Consider the following 15,509-nt stretch of genomic DNA (forward strand, 5'->3'; position numbering starts at 1 on the left):
CCTTACGGACCTAAACACAGATTTCCTATCTAATTACAAGGGTGAGTTAGGACTAAGCTCTGATTTATTATTGCAAAAGGGTTTGGACACTTGATTAGTGTGTGAAGCCACAGCTGGTTCCTGTACCATTTTTCCTCCACATGCAAGCAATCCAAAATCTCATCGGGAATGTTCTTGCACGGGGAGATGCAGCATGAACCGATAGCTCATGGGTTCATCCAGAAGCGATTTCCGTGACATTAATAGCTGAGGAAATTGCTGGTGTGGCCAGCCATATCTGAGACCGATTTGCACACCTTAAATTTTCCTTGAACGTGCATGGACAAAGTGTTCTGGGCTACTTGTGCAATTTGCAACAGGCATTTTTGTGGGTTTTCCCTTTTGCACAAGCAGTAGCTGAGGTCGTAGATCTGTCCTAAATTGCATTCTGCTTGAAAATACAGGATTGCAGGACTGGATGTCCCTTGCGGATAACAAGCACACAGACACACTATGCACATTGAAAATATGGTATCCGAGAAGAGCTGTAGTCTTACCTTCTCCTTAATATGGTTTTCTTTAATAAAAAAAAGTGTGTAAGGAACATGCAACGTCCCTGCTAGTGGTATGAAATGGCACAGTGCAGGACTCACGTTTCATTGCCTTATCTGCTGTTGCTGAGAACAGAGACTGGACCTGGCTTTCCCACTGTTCCATATTGTTACCAAACTGCTCTTGTGAACATAGACCTGGGACCAATAGCCAGTTCCCCATGCTGATTACTTAAGAGCCTGTGGTCTTCCAGATGTTAGACACCAGCTGCCATCATCCCTGACCATTGGTCATGCTGGCTAGCGCTGATGGGAGTTGGAGTCCCTGCAATATCTGGAGGAACAGAGTTTTACACATCCCTGACTTTAGAGCGATGTTGGCCCCAAAGCAATCCCCCTTCCAGCAAAGACCTTATGCCCTAGTCCTTTACAGATCTTTCACAGCGTCATGGTTCGTTCCTGCCAGTAAGGACTGGAGCATTTTAAGGCTCTTCCCAGCACTCCCCCTTTGCTAGGACTCTCTTATAGTAGAATATTTTTTCAGCAGCGGCTGGAGGTCTTTGCTTTCTGCAGATCCTGGCTCAGGTACAGCACCATATGTTAAGAGCAAGGTCTCCTTTGTTCCTTGAGCTTCTGGGACATCAAGATAGCGGAAGCTCTTGCCGTATCCCATGCTGGACCTGTCTGCCATACATCACAGCGGTCTGCAGCTCTCAAGCAAACTAATAGCTGCGCCTTCTGCACCGGATTGCAGGTAGCGCCTTGCTTTTGATGCAGTTTCCAGCTGGCTGGACTTAACAGGCAGCACACCTGGCTTGGTATCAGATGGACAGCTGGCACAGAAAACACACTGGGCTTGCCATCAGACAGGAGATTGCTGGCTCTTTCCTGGCACAGGGCACAAGCCGTTTGAGATTCCTTTGTGTTCTGAGTGATGCTGGACATCTAAGCCCTTGCAAAGACTACCCCCCCTCCCCAGCCTTCTGTGACTGGGCTGCTGCTGATAGATGAACAAGTACTTTGCTTCCCTTTGTAGCGAGGAGGATCTCATCCACAGTATTATTCGGAGCCCGAACTTGTTTTTCTGCTGCTTCTCCACGGCCTCCTGAGGTCTAGCACCTTGCAGAGGGGTTGGCTTCAGAATAATTGCTTTTGGAGACCATATTGAGCTCCCTGGAGGAAAGATGGGATGCAAATGGAAGTAATAATAATAATGATAAAATTACTCTGGGAAACTGAGCATTTTACAGCCATTCTTGCAAAAGCCCAGGTGGGTGTCACCTCCCCCCAAAAAACCCCACCGTTCTTCCTAACAGTAATAATGATAATAGTAAGCTTAAAGAAGGGAAGTCTCACAGATAGGCCTTCCTGACTGAAATGACACCCTCCCTCCTTCATCAGATTTGTAGTTTTCTACAAGGGGCTCCCTTTTCAAACGCCACATCCCAATCAGTGTCGCTTTCCAGTGCTGAGGGAAGAGAATTATTCCTTATTAGATTCATTGGTTGCTGGTCCTCTGAGTGACTGTCATTAAAAACATACATTGTGCCATTAAAAACCAAAACGAAACGTTAGCATTGTCCTCCAAGCACAAACAATTCACATTCACACACTCCTTCATTAGCATGCTAACAGCAGAACAAACCTGGCTCGGTCCACCCAAAGCCAGGGGATGAAAGGTAAGTCTTACCAGGTGCCCAAAAGATGACAGTGAAGGTGCCAGGCAGACCTCCCTTGGGAGAGCATTCCAAAGATGAGGAGCCACAACTGAAAAGGCCCTTTCCATTACCACCAGCCACCAAGTCTCCTTTGGAGGGGAGGCCTATAGATGGGCCTTGAAAGAACATGGTGAGCGTCCAGGTAGGTTCATACCAGGACAGGAGTTCCTTTCCTGACACTGATGGCGAGCCACAACTGTCTAAACCACTGAGCCTCTTAGGCTTGCCATTTGGAAGGTCAGCGGTTCGAATCCCCATGATGGAGTGAGCTCCCATTGCTCTGCCCCAGTTTCTCCCAACCTAGCAGTTTGAAGCACACTAGTGCAAGTAGATAAATAGGTACCACTGCGGTGGGAAGGTAAATTGCATTTCCGTGCGCTCTGGCTTCTGTCACAGTTGCACCAGAAGAGGTTTAGTCATGCTGGCCACAGGACCGAGAAAGCTGTCTGTGGACAAACGCCGGCTCCTTCGGCTTGAAAAGTGAGATGAGCACCGCAACCCCATAGTCACTTTTGACTGGACCTAACTGTCCAGGGGTCCTTTAACTTTTACCTTTTTAATTTTTCACCATAAACTTCAAAGGTAAAACAGGGCAGACCCGCAGGATACATGCAAAGCACATCATGGGAACTGTAGTTTCCCCACCCACACTTACAAATCACAGTCTTCTTGACTGACTACAGTTTCCAGGATTCTTGGAGGTGTAGTCATGTTTTAAGTATGTGTGGAGTTGCCCTCAGTCTTGTCAAATTTCCCCACCGCATTTAAGGAAGGGGTAGCTAACTGGCCCTCCAGATGGTAAAAGTAAAGAGACCCCTGACCATTAGGTCCAGTCGTGACCGACTCGGGGGTTGTGGCGCTCATCTTCCTTTATTGGCTGAGGGAGCCGGCATACAGCTTCTGGGTCATGTGGCCAGCAGGACTAAGCCGCTTCTGGAGAACCAGAGCAGCGCACGGAAATGCCGTTTACCTTCCCGCCGGAGTGGTACCTATTTATCTACTTGCACTTTGATGTGCTTTCGAACTGCTAGGTTGGCAGGAGCAAGGACCGAGCAATGGGAGCTCACCCCGTCACTGGGATTCGAACTGCCAACCTTCTGATTGGCAAGTCCTAGGCTCTGTGGTTTAACCCACAGCGCCACCTGCAACTCCCAAAATGCCTCTGCTTTGCATGCAGAAAGTCCACATTCAATCCCTGACATCTGGTTGGCTCAGGAGAGAAATCTTTCTGAAAACCCAGAGAGCCTCTGTCCGTCTGTGTAGACAATACTGAGCTAGATGGACCGCTGGTCTGACTCATTATAAGGCAGCTTCCTATGTTCATTCACCATTTGTCAAGATGTATTCTTCCACCCTCTTCCTTGTGCTTCACTCCATGGTGCTTTCCACAGTGGGTGGGCTGGGGGAAACTGTGCCTCCAGCGAGGTTGCCCCAGCTGCCCGATTCTCAGCCTTTCTGCTTCTGAAAATATCTTTACAGACAGCAGGGAGGCTTCCTTGCTTGCTCCCTCCCTCGAAGCTGCCTCACCCGCCCCGCAAATAATCGTCTGGCGCAGTTGTGGAAATGATGGTAGCCTTCCTTGAAGCGAAACACTCATCCGGGAAGGACATGCAGAGATGACGTTTCAAAATGCCAGCGAAATGTATTATCATTTCTAAAGATGTGACTCACTTAATGATTAGCTTTCCAGTGGGGGAAGAAAAGGGAAAGCAAGCCTCCCGTGGGCTGCAAAAGCATCAGATGTTTTTCGTTCTGCAAACAGAGTAGTTAGATTGCAAGTCCCTCTTGGTCTCTAACTGGCTGGATTCTGCAAGCCTCAGATGTCTGTGTAGGATTGGGCCTTCCTATGCCCCTGAGTTCCTTGGCCCCTCAATAAGCACGTTTCATTCATTTTTTTTTACGTAACAAAATACCCATGCCACTTGATTGTAAGAATACCTTCTAAGCAGTTTACAATAAATTATAAAAGCCAATATGAACACAACTGTGAATGAAATAAAGCCAAGAATTAGCAATACATAATCACCGGTACTAGGAATCATAAGACGTGAAAAATCAGGGAATCAATTTTATTGTGGAATCAGCCTTTGGAATGCTGAGGTTCTTCACTGGCAAGGGAGGTGTGCTGAAGTACATGCACTTTATTCTCCGAGGCTCACAGCTTCGTAGCTCATTGTCTCATGCTATGCCTTCAGAACTTCTCTACTACCCCTAGGACTGATGCTTTTCCTACAGCTTGGCTGCCCTTTCTCTCTTTCAGCAGTGACACCAAAGAGGAACTCCTTCCACATCTCCTTAGATAAGACTCTGCTCAGGAATGAGATCAAACAGTTTGTTTATTGTATTTGTCCCATATTTCCCCCCAAGGAGTTGGCGTACATGGTTCTCCCCACTATTCATTTAATCCTCACAATGACCCCATGAGGTAGGATAGTCTGAGAGCAGGGCTGGATTTAGGTTTGATGAGGCCTTATGCCATCGGTAGGCAAACTAGGCCCCGGGGCCCAGATCCGGCCTGATCGCCTTCTAAATCCAGCCTGCGGATGGTACAGGAATCTGCATGTTTTTACATGAGTAAAATGTGTCCTTTTATTTAAAATGCATCCCTGGGTTATTTGTGGGGCATAGGAATTGGGACAGTGGGCTGGACCCCTGCTGAAAAAGTTTGCTGACCCCTGCCCTAAGCTACTGAAGGTAATGGGGCCCTTTATATGTCCAGCTGTCCTTTGTCAACAACAAATTGTCACTGTTTTTGTGTTGAATATATACTATATGGTAATTTATGGACCTAATAGGTCCATACACAACACAAAACACTGTTGCTGTATGTAGGTTTTATTTGTTTTTTATATTAAGGAAATGTACATCCAGGTTTTTTTCTTTTAATTTTTTTGGGGGCCCCCCAAGACAGTGGGGCCCTATAGCTTCTTTAGCTTATATGTAAATCCGGCTCTGTCTGTGAGGCAGCGACTGGCCCAAGTTTGCCCAGTGAGCTTTGTGGTTGAATGGGGATTTGAACCCTGATCTCTGAAATCCTGGTCCTGCCTTTCTCAACCTTGGACGCCTAGATGTTGGACCACAACTTCCATCATGGCCATTGGTAGGATTATGGGAGTTGTAGTTCAAAAACATGTAGAAGCACAAAGTAGAGAAAGGCTGCTCTAACCATTGAGCTACACTGGCCCCCACACTGTTGCATTATCCCCCTACCGCTCTGCTCCTTTGGCCACCCTGAATCCAAAAAACTATCATTATTATTTAAATGAAACCCTGGAGAGCTGCTACTGTCAATACTGAGCTATATGAAGCCTGCAGTGGGTCTGGGTGTTAACCTGAAGGTTGGTGGTTCAAGCCCACCCAAGGATGGCTGTGGCCAGGACTAGATGACCCTCGAGGTCCCTTCCAGCTCTACAATTGTGTGATTATAGGTGGAGCAACGGTCTGGCTTAAAACAAGGCAGCTTCCTGTAGATCACTCATTCATTCACACACCCTCTTGCAATTTTCAAACAGCTCATGTTTTTGTACAGAGAGTCAAAGCAAGTCAATTTTGTATGTGTGTGTGTGTATGTTTTACATTGAGCTGAGCAGATGGGGAAACTCTGCTGCTTCTTTACAATTATTTTCAACAAGTTTGCAAACTCAAGTTTTCAGAAGCATGTTTCCGTCTCGCTCTCGACATTCTCTTACCAGCAGTACGCTCGTCAATACAGAGCTGGATTTCTGAAAGGGCGTTTGAAACGAGGACGCTCTCAATCGATGGCTGCTAATCAGAAGTGTCTATGGAGTTTGGACCCCAAAGCGCCAGGGAACCCCCACTGGCACAATACAAAGGTGAGCCATTATCACCCCCAGAGCTGGGAGAGATGTCACCTCGCCACCATCACTTGTGACCCATTTCCAGCAAAATTAGCGTTTTTTTCCTGTACGCTGAAAAGCCAAGGGGTGTCCTATCTTTCAGAGCCACAGTATCCTTAGACCCAGCCCAAGATATTTTGCTAGCCTGGGGCAAAGGACGAGATAGAAGCTGTTACTCTAAACCCCATTAGTGGAGAGTGCTGTTGTGCTCAGGTCCTGCGTGCCAACTTCCCAAAGGCATCTGGCTATCCGCTTTGAGAACAGGATGCTGAGCTAGATAGGCCATTGGCCTGATCCAGTTCATATTATGTTCATGACCTTTCTGCCCTGCTTTCCATGCATAGAAACCCAAAGGACTGGCAGCTGAATCATTCAATGCAACCAGCTAGCTCAAGGGTCTCAGGGCAGGAAGAAGGGGACAGAGAGCTCTGTCCTTTATTGCTGGAAATTAGGAAGCTGCCTTCGCGTTAGGAAGCTGTCAGACCATTAGTCCACCTTAGATCAGTGTCACCTGCACAGACTGGCAGCCTCTTTGTCGTAAATATTAATACAGTGGTACCTCGGGTTAAGTACTTAATTTGTTCTGGAGGTCTGTTCTTAACCTGAAATTGTTCTTAACCTGAAGCACCACTTTAGCTAATGGGGCCTCCCGCTGCTGCCACGCCGCCAGAGCACGATTTCTGTTCTCATCCCGAAGCAAAGTTCTTAACCCGAGGTACTATTTCTGGGTTAGCGGAGTCTGTAACCTGAAGCGTATGTAACCTGAAGCATATGCAACCCGAGGTACCACTGTATAGCACAGTTTGAAGCAACTGGAAACGTAAAAACTGGCTCCTTTTGGAAGCAATGTCCAAGCCCATACAAATATTACAGTTGTACCTTGGAAGTCGAATGGAATCTGTTCGGAAGTCTGTCCGACTTCCAAAATGTCTGGAAACCAAGGCTCATTTTCTGATTGGCTGAAGGAAGCTCCTGCAGCCAATCAGAAGTCACGTCGGACATTTGGATTCCAAAGAACATTCACAAACCGGAACACTCACTTCCAAGTTTGCAGTGTTCGGGAGCCAAAACGTCCGAGTACCAAGGCGTTTGGGATCCAAGGTATGACTGTGTTCAAATTTTTACTAGCAGAACTCTTCAAAACAAGACAGGATAGTACATCCAAAATATCCATACAATGTCTTCTGCTGCCCAGCGCAGGCTCAGCATCTTGGGACTGGAAGGCAGAAGTCAGGGAGCCCACCAGTAGAGGGAGCCAGGCAGAGCCAGGTAAATCTAATGTTGTCTCCAACTGTCTGCCTGATAAATGGAACTGAGGCTAAGGACGAGGAAGCTGACAGACAGTACATCCCCCAGGCTGGTTGAGAGTAACAAGACAGGCAGGTGGGGGCTGGTGGAGGGCAGACTGAGTTAGGTACGGTCGTGCCCCATTCGCCCTCATGGATCAGCCTCCAGTTGGTGAGTATTTTGCTGATGGGTTGCCCAGTGCCAATCACTGAAGCCTGACCCAGCAGTATTCATCATCATCCAGTGAAAAGTTTCACATGATTATTTCGACCAGTCATAATGCTGAAGGCACAGGATCAGTCCTGGTCAGCTGGCAACCTTAGCAACTGTTGTACCCAAAGTTATTCCTACTCAGAGTAGACCCTCTGAATTTAATCGATGTGACTTATTAGGTCTATGAATTTCATTGCACCTACTCTGAGTTAAAGGGAAACGGGTGGCGCTGTGGGTTAAACCACAGAGCCTAGGAATTGCTGATCAGAAGGTTGGCAGTTCGAATCCCCGCAACGGGGTGAGCTCCCGTTGCCCGGTCCCTGCTCCTGCCAACCTAGCAGTTCGAAAGCACATCAAAGTGCAAGTAGATAAATAGGTACCGCTCCGGCGGGAAGGTAAATGGTGTTTCCGTGCGCTGCTCTGGTTCGCCAGAAGCGGCTTAGTCATGCTGGCCACATGACCCAGAAGCTGTATGCCAGCTCCGTCGGCCAATAAAATGAGATGAGCGCCGCAACCCCAGAGTCTGCCACAACTGGACCTAATGGTCAGGGGTCCCTTTACCTTTACCTTACTCTGAGTTAAAACCTAGTTGGACACAACTAAATATATAGTGGGATAAATTACGGGGGTGATAATACTAGCTTGCTTTACAGGGATTTTGTTAGAACTGTACCAAGCTAATCCATGTGTAGTGCTCTGTGCATCTGAAAGCAGCAGCAACAACAAAAGAGGCGTCATGGAAATATGGTTTAATTTGTGCAGAAGTGTCCAAGTCACAGATCCTGAGTTTTTGTTAGCACATAATTTACAGTGCCCTGATAGAGAACATATTTTTTTCTAAGTGCAAAGTAGATACCATCCTCATTTTTCTTCCAAATTATTTTTTAGTATTTTTCCAGATTATTACGAATCAAACCAAATTAAATTAATTTAATACAATTCCTTAAAATCAGGTTTCCTGCTCCTGTTTCGAACATATGTGAAGGAGCGTGAGGGAGCAGGTGCTTTTCCGACTCATTTCCCTCAGACCTGCCTAATAAAATAGCATGGTAATTTCCTTTTGGTAGTGAGGGCACCCTGAACTTCAGCTTGGAAAGGTTTCGACTGCCATCGGGTTTAATGCATGCAGCTTTTGTGCTCAAGGCTTTCAACGGTCTGATCTCAATTGCAGGCGGCTGAGCCCTTCTGCTAATTCAAGCCTTGAGATGCATACAGTATCTCGCAGCGGAATGCGCTGGTAAATGTTTTGTGAGCGCTGGGTTGTGCTTAGCAAGATGGGCAGGCTACAGTGGGTGACTATTAGTCTCCTATGAACTGATCTACACCTCCTGGAAAGTATGGGGAAGTCTGAGGCTAGAACCTGCAAAAAACAATGATTACACCTAAGAAGCAAAAGCAATTGCTCATAATACATATAATTGGGTGCTGTGTGCCATGGGAAGGGTCATATCACGATGAACACACATTCCTTAAGAGCATGAGAAGAGCCAATGTCCCATAATGTTATAGACTTATATCACATCAGCCCTTACTTTCCTCTGAACAAAAAAGTCCCAAATGCTGCAACCTTTCCTCACCGGGGAGTCCAAATTGGCACATCCCACCAGTGGCATGCAATGAAATATTTTGTAGGGGAACATTTAGGGCCAGGGGTGCCAGATTTCAAGGGCAATTGGGGTGGAGGGTGATGTTGCATGCATGAGCATCATGCCTTCCTCCCTCTCCTGGGACCGTCTCTCCTGGTATGCCCCGCGAAGGACCTTAAGGTCCACAAATAACAACACTTTGGAGGTCCAGAGCTGCAAGGTGGTTAGATTGGTCTCAACTAAGGCCAGGGCATTTTCAGTACTGGCCCTGATTTGGTGGAACGCTCTGTCACAAGACACCAGGGCCCTGTGGGATTTGACATCTTTCCTCAGGCCTGCAAGACGGAGCTGTTCTGCCTGGCCTTTGGTTTGGACTCAGTCTGACCCTTATGTTTCCCTCTCCTGATGGCTTTGATTTATGGGCTACTACTAAAATGAGGCTGCATTTTAAATTTTATTTTAACCTGTATTTTAATTAACTTTTTTTCTATTGCGTTTTATTGTAATTTTATTGGTGTTAGCCGCCCTGAGCCTGGTTCTGGCCGGGGAGGGCAGGGTATAAATAAAATTTATTTATTTATTTATTTATTTATTTACTTACTTACTTACTTACTTACTTACTTACTTACTTAGCTACTAAGCTTGGCAGAAGCTTCCCGGGCTTTGGGAAGGAGGAGCCAGACTTTAATACCTGAATACTCTAATTTGCCTGGAATATATAGGGGACTAGCTTAGTCTACTGACTGCATGCCATTGCATCCCATTTTGCTGCTTGAGGAGAAAAGGCAAGTGCTTCCTTGCCCTGCCACCATCTCTGCGCCACCCTGCCTCTGCCTCCACTGCTGGTGGAGAAGTGGTGCTGGTATCAACTCTGATTGGTGGCGAGATCTCGCAAGACAGATTGCAGAGCGGGCAGGATGCTTGTGGGAGCACTGCCTGAGGCAGCTGCTTCACTCTGCCTTATAGGTGGGCCAGGTCTGAGGTAGGCAATTTATCCCCTTGGTCATTTTGGTTTCCCCCACGGAATAGGGCCATCCCTATATCAAATGGGGAGTAGAGAGGGAAATGCAGGCTGGCATTTTGATGCCAACCACTTTGTGTGTGTATTGCAAGGGTTTCCAAGCACCTTCATTGGAGCGAGCTTAAAAGCTCGCTGATCATACAAAAATCAGAAGAGCATTTTGGGGACAGGGCTTGTGGACTTACCACTGCCCCTAATTTAAGCCTTTGTGTGCCCAGGTGAACGCCTGGGCAGGACTTCTAAAACAAAAGCCTGCCCAGTTACTGGCGAGACGCGGGTGGCTGTAAGGGATGTGGGTGGTGCTGTGGGTTAAACCACAGAGCCTAGGGCTTGCCGATCAGAAGGTTGGTGGTTCGAATCCCCGCGACGGGGTGAGCTCCCGTTGCTCGGTCCCTGCTCCTGTTCGAAAGCACATCAAAGTGCAAGTAGATAAATAGGTACCACTCTGGCGGTAAGGTAAACCGCGTTTCCGTGCGCTGCTCTGGTTCGCCAGAAGCGGCTTAGTCATGCTGGCCACATGACCAGGAAGCTGCACGCTGGCTCCCTCAGCCAGTAAAGCGAGATGAGCACCGCAACCCCAAAGTCGTCCTTGACTGGACCTAATGGTCAGGATCGCTTTACCTTCAACTGGCGAGAAACAGGAAGGGAAGTGACCAAGGCATTCCTTAATCTGCAGCCACTGAGAAGCCAGGGAAAGGGAGGTAGCACATCTACCTTGCATGCAGAAGGTCCCAGGCTGGTATAAAATCCCATCTGAAGCCCTAGAGAGCCACTGCTAGTTAATGTAGACAATATTAAGCTAGATGGCCCAGTGGTCTGAGTTGGTATAAGGTGGCTTCCTAGTTCCTAAGGCCCTGTGTCCTGCCACTTTACAACATGCTTCCAGATGGGCTAGGAATGGCTCAGAGCTCCAGGCCAGAATGGAGGAGGCAGGGACCAGGGCAGGCATCAGCAGTTGCCCCTGTCAAAGTGCTGGGGCGCTGGCAAGTCAGCGCCAAGGATGTCAGGCGCTGATGCCAACCCTGCCCCTTGCATGTTCACTACACTGGCTCTCAGCAGAGATCTGCATTAACAAGCCACATGATTGCTTGTGTTTGACCACAATAAGCAGGGCACCTCTATTCCTAATTTATTGTTTCCTCTGCAGTATCAAGTGCATTGCTTGACCGGATGACTAAAATTGATTTGCATGAATATGCATTGATTTTTATGCAAATATCGATGCTCTTTGGGTTTGCGCGCACAGGGCAGTTTCCTAGATATTTGTTAATAATGAAAGGGAACAAAGGTGGGCGAAAGGAGCTTTTATCATCCAGAAATATTGCCGCAGCTGCTGGGGCTGATAACTGGCGATGATGTCACGGAAGTGACATTTCTTTCCCCACCAATGAGGGAAGGCTGGCTGGCACACATTCATTTGCTTTCTGTCTAGCAACTACCTTCTTCGTGTGGAACAGGCAATGTTTCGAGTTGAGGCTTCAACCCAGCGTTTCACGGTGAAAGAAAAGCTTGCAAAACAATAAAACAAACAAAAAAATGAATTTGCTTGTGGAAGATGATTCCTTGAACTTACATTCACCTCTGGCAGCTGTTGTGTTGCCGCCACAGTTTTCTTAGGAAGTCAAAAGAAAGGCATAAGCAGCAGGGACATCGAGGCATCCTATTGTCTGTGGCTTCTGTTTTGCAGAAGAAGAACTGCAGATCCTTATCGCATTCTTCCCCACAACCTCCATCTTTGCCTGTGTAATCTTGCTTGACTTTCTAGCACCTCTTGCCCTCCCAAGTACTATTCCCAAAAGGTGTGTGCTGATAACAAACCTCATCAAACCTAAAGGACAGAGAAACCTTTTGGTCTGGCTTCACATCCTAGGTGATCCACTGATACTTTAAACATACTGTTCCTGGATAATGGCCTGGCCATACTTTTTCTCAGGGAAATGACCCAGAAAGACTGGTTGATGCTGTCTCAATGGGAGCTAACAGTTTGAAACAGCTGGAGAACTATTTCAAGCAAGGTTTTTTGTGCGAGTGCGGGGTGGGGGGGGGGATGAAAGAAGCTTCTTGGAAGGTATCACATGCAGAGAAACACATAAAGAGGAGGGAGCAGGTAGAATTAGAGAGTTGAAAGGGAACTCAAAGGTCATCTTTCCCAACGCAAGGTGCTACAGCTCTTGAGTCTGCTGTCTGAGGCCAGGGGCGGACTTTGGACATTCAAATTTCAGCGATGCCCCGTGTAAGGCAAAAAATGTGCCCCCCACCCTGCCTCTTGCCTTCTGTTCTGCTCGGTTCACTATGTCATAGTTGCAACTCCCTGCAGCGCCCCCTAGGCTTGGCACTCAGCACAGCAGAACCGGTCATGCCGCCCTAAATCTGCCTCTGCTTAAGCAGCTGCCTTTCTCTGTCCAGCAGTAGGACTGCCTTTGCTGGCTGTTCCACCAAGGCTGACAAAAATATTTTTTTTTAATTACTGTAGCAGGGTTCGGAGAAATCCCCTTACATGTTCAATGAATGTAAAAGGTAAATGATAAAGGACCCCTGGACAGTTAAGTCTAGTCAAAGGCGACTGGTGCTCATCTCAATTTTCAGGCCGAGGGAGCCGGCGTTTGTTCACAGACAGCTTTCTGGGTCATGTGGCCAGCAGGACTAAACTGCTTCTGGTGCAATGGAACAACGTGATGGAAGCCAGAGTGCATGGAAACACCATCTCCTTGCTGCAGCAGTGCCTATTTATCTACTTGCACTGCCATGCTTTCGAACCACTAGGTTGGCAGGAGCTGGGACAGAGCAACGGGAGCTGACCCCATCATGGGGATTAAAACCAACAACCTTCCAATCGGCAAACCCGAGAGGCTCAGAGGTCTAGACTAGGGGTCAGCAGACTTTTTCAGCATGGGGCCAGTCCACTGTCCCTCAGACCTTGGGGGGGGGCAGGCTACATTTTGAAGAAGAAAAAAATGAATGAATTCCTATGCCCCACAAATAACCCGGAGATGCATTTTAAATAAAAGCACACATTCTACTCATGTAAAAACATGCTGATTCCTGGACTGTCTGCGGACCAGATTTAGAAGGCGATTGGGCAAGATCCGGCCCTCGGGCCTTAGTTTGCTTACCCATGGTCTAGATCACAGCGCCACCTGCATCCCCTATTCAATGAATGTATGAGAGTGTCATGGGGCCGTTGTGGGCTGTGCCCGCACCGGCTGCGAAAACACATGGGAGCAATATTTCCCTCCTTTGCTCATATTCAGAATGTGTGAGAAAAGGCCCTACATTTGTGCCAGCATACATGCATCCAGCAAATCCTGAATTGTCCTTACCAATATGTCAGCATGCATATAAGGCTCCTTCTCACACATGTCCAAAGGGGAGATGTGGCATGGGGTGTGTGCACAGCGATGATGTTTGCCCCCTGGGGGCAACCCCATCTTACCCCTCAACCAGTAGTGTCCGGTGGGCTGGCACCAATGGGAATCTCCCAGCTTCTCAACATGTGTGGAGCCAATCCAACATTTCAGCTGCCAAGTGCCATGCTGAATGCCAGTAACTGGCAACTATCAATGGTGTGAAGCTGGGGGAGCAATGAAGACCCCCTCCCCCGCCACTACTGCCCTCAACAGGTGAGGTTAGGGATGGAGAAGAAATCTGATGCATTGTGCATTTAAAGCTGAATCTATCACATTCTCACTTTCCGAAGCGATATGCAAAGTGAAACATAGCTGTCCTTCAAAATGTGCACTTATCCCAATTTTGCGGCACAGTTCTCCAACTGACGTATATAAAAATGAAGCTGTTAGTGAAAATAGCAACAAAAACGTGTTATGTTAGGGAAGAGTGCTTACAAAACCATGTAGTCAAAACTGTGCATGAAAATGTGTTTATTAGGAGAAATTTTCACTAAAATGCTGATGAATTTTCATGAGCATTATTTCATTTAAAAAAAGCTCAGTTGTTGCAGAATGTGGAGAACTGGATATAAGACGGGAAACATGAGAATGTGATAACTGAAACTGAAGGACCTTCCACCCTTACCTGAGGTTTGTTTTTATGAATACTCCTTGTAGGATTAGACTAACCCACTGAGTTACATCAGTTCTCAGAGGAATCAACATGGTTGTCTACTGCAGCAAAAAAGAACAGTCTTGTGGCACCTTAAAAACCAATATGTTTATTGTGGCATCAGCTTTGGTTGAACAGAATCCGGTGCATATTCCATAATCAATATGTTAGTCTTCCAGGTGCACCTTTCAAGAGCAGGCGTGGTAGTTGGACTAGGACCCGGGGGAGCATAAGAACAGAAGACGAGCCCTCCTGGATCAAGCCAATGGCTTATCTCAGGCACCCCCAAACTTGGCCCTCCAGATATTTTGGGATTACAGCTCCCATGATCCCTAGCTAACAGGATCAGTGGTCAGGGATGATGGGAATTGTAGTCCCAAAACACCTGGAGGGCTGAGTTTGGGGATGTCTGGCTTATCTAGTCCAGCCTGCCCACCTGCAGTTCCCAGTGGAGGTAGAAAAATAGCCATCATGGCTACTAGCCATTGATAGCCTTGCCCTCCATGAATCTGTCTCATCCTCTTACAAAGCCATCCAAGTTAGTGGCCATCCTTGACTCCTGTGGGAGTGAGTTCCATAGTTTAACTATGTGCTGTGTGAAGAAGCACTTTATTTCATGTGCCCTGAATCTTCCAACGTGGATCTTCGATGGATGTCCATGAGCTCTAGAATTGTGATGGAGAAAAACCTTTCTCTATTCACTTTCTTTCCAGATGACCTTGGACCTTATACTATCTCTCAGCCTGACCTACTTTGCAGAGTTGTGAGGATAAAAGGGTGGGTGGGTGGGAAACCCACAAATGCTAACTTGGACCTGCTGGTGTAGCTCAGGCGGTAGAGCATGAGTCCCTTAAACACAGGGTCGTGGGTTTGAGCCCCACATTGGGGGGAAATATTCTTCCATTGCAGGGGATTGGACTAGATGATGCTTGTGGTCCCCTCCCCAACTCTACAATTCTATAATAAATCTATAATAACTTGAGTTCCTTGGAGGAAAGACTATAAACAGATTATTATTATTATTATTATTATTATTATTATTAATACCCCACCCATCTGGCTGGATTTCCCTAGCCACTCTGGGCAGCTCCCAACAAAATATTAAAATACAATAGTCCTTCAGATATTAAAAGCTTCCCTAAACAGGGCTGCCTTCAGATGTCTTCTAAAAGTCTGGTAGTTGTTTTTTTCCTTTGACATCTGGTAGGAGAGCATTCCACAGGGCAGGCACCACTACC

The sequence above is a fragment of the Podarcis melisellensis genome (genome assembly GCF_964234715.1).
Source record: "Podarcis melisellensis genome assembly, chromosome: 14".
In the NCBI taxonomy this organism is placed as follows: Eukaryota; Metazoa; Chordata; class Lepidosauria; order Squamata; family Lacertidae; genus Podarcis; species Podarcis melisellensis.